A 2555-nucleotide genomic window follows, 5' to 3' on the forward strand; every position below is an offset into this window, starting at 1 on the left:
GGGTTAATCTCTAAGGGGAAAAGAAGTGTGGGAGCTGCGTGTAGTCTTCAGAACTTATTTTCATACGTAAATAGCCTGAATTTCATCTAATGTGCAAAAATTTGCATAAAATTTAAAAAGCACAGGGGCTGAGCTTCCATAGGCTCCCATGCAAGTTAATCCCTATATATACATATAGAGATATGCTTGTGCATAACATTTTTTTTTTAAATTATTTCTTATCTTGCAGTTTAAAATTTTATACAAAAAATATTGAAATTGGTCATGATATTAATACTGAAATAAACAATAAACTTAAATAATGCAAAAGTGATGCAAGAACTACGGTGAAGCCTGTTTGTCAGTGCAAATGGACAACTTCTAAGTTGAAAAGTAGTACACCAGCTCATGCCAAGTTGTTCAAAAAGGGGGGATGAAAAATATTTTCTTCCCTTGGTTCAATTTTCAAAAAAAAAAAAAAAAAAAAAGGTGTCACAAAGTATGTCAAATATTTTATTTCAATGACAAACCATGTTCATACATTTGTTTTAAAGTAAAATTTAAGATCTGTTAAAACAAATGACCACTGTGAGATAGCTTCATTAAGCTATCCTTCATGCAGCTTTACACCAGGGATTGTCCATGTGTCTGTTTTAATAATGTCACACTTTTTCCAACATATTTAACCCCCTCCCCTCTGTCACTAAGTGTAATACTTCATACTCCTCCCTTCCCCTTCTCACATGTAACACTAAATTATTTACACTAGATTATGTTTTACTAACATTGCTATTTAAAAAAAGGTTTTACCATCCAAAGTGTGTGTCACATTTCTTGTCACTCCTTCCCCTTGTCACAAACTATCAGTTTCATGAACCTTTTCCCCCATCAAAGTGCGACATCATTTGTGAACGATCCCGTATGCAACTAAAAAATTGAGTATATTAATAGAAATACTAAATATATACCACGCTATACAAATTTATTATATGGCAGCATTATTTTATTATATTGTTGCCTCAGATCAACAAACGCATCAGCACTTCTGTATTGAACTGTCAATGGAAAGTTTTTGTAAAGTTATATAAATAAGAGAAATGTTGTACTTACACTTAGGTTAAGCATAACAAATTTTGAATGGGAGAGGATAGCTCCCCCCCCCCTGAGTACAGTGTACAATGCTGTCATCTTAGTAGTTGCCATACATTAATTTGCATTGATGAATGAGCTTCAACCAAATCTTTAACTAATGATCGTCGTACTTATTTGTCAAAGTTTAACATCCATGATTTGTGCTTTTTTGTGTATTATACAAAAGTACATACTATGTGTATATATTTTGTATATGTATCAGAAGTACTCTTTAAAAAATATATTTATATGAATAATATGTATGTGTCATTTTCTTGTCATTGTAAAAATGTATAGTGTTTTCCGTTTTAAATGTATGTATCTTTTTAAATTATTGAGTATGTTGTGTTTTGTGTCTTATTTCTTCATACTAATCTATATATTTATGAACATGTTTAGTTTCTTCATTGTAACCTGTATTCTTTATTCTAATTCTTGTAGAAATCACGACACTCGACTGAATGTAGATTAACTCAGTCTCATCCGACCTATGCAATAAATATGTTTCGCTATGAATTTTTTTTTGCTTGATCATTTCACTGATTTTATAGCCAATCAAATGATGTCCTTTATTCGCTACAACATGCAGGAATAGTCACTATATTACTGTTTTGAAGCTAAGAATTGGTTTCTGAAAAACAGTTGCAAATTTTGCATTTGTCTTCAACCCGAACGTGGTCATTTCTTAGAAGAACACTACTGTAAAACAATCCACGTTTAGTTTCAATTTTAAATGAAAATACTTTGTGCTTCAGAATGCATATACAAAGAACTTTCATTCAATGAAAAAAAAAATTCCAGGCATCCCCTCCCTCTTTCTGGACTTGGAAATGATGAGCATGCAACCAAATTTTGAAAAAAAACTTAAGATATTCATGCAATGGAATGTTACTAAACTATAAATAGTATGAGGGACTTACAGATTTTGCATCATTTCTGGCTTTAATATTCTTCAGAATGCTTTAAAGTTTTGAAAAACATGATTTTTTAAGAGTAAAAACTTTTCAGTTTACAAAATCTGATTTTTTTCCCCAACTCGGAATATAAACTATAATTTATACCAAACCAACTCAGGTGTTAGCACCATAACTTCAGTACTCGATAATGTTTTAAAGTAAAAAATTTCTTCTACTAGGTGAGATAAAAAAACATGCTTTTATTATAAATTAAAAATGCATTCACAAAAACATTTTGTACAAATGTGAAAACAGTATATGTACAATTATCTGGCTTGCATCAGGTAACAATTCTTTAAAAGCTTAGGGTAGAGTTTCTTTAGAATAAAAAACCTATAATTCCATAATATACAGATCAGATCATATAACAAATGATTATATTATGCTTGATCATAACCAAGCAAATTTAGTTAATTTAATGGATTTTTTAGTTGCCGTATTGCTGATTATATTATCTTCTAGAAAAGATTCTTTTAATAGAAATAACTC

This window comes from Uloborus diversus, chromosome 5 (genome assembly GCF_026930045.1).
Source record: "Uloborus diversus isolate 005 chromosome 5, Udiv.v.3.1, whole genome shotgun sequence".
Lineage (NCBI taxonomy): Eukaryota > Metazoa > Arthropoda > Arachnida > Araneae > Uloboridae > Uloborus > Uloborus diversus.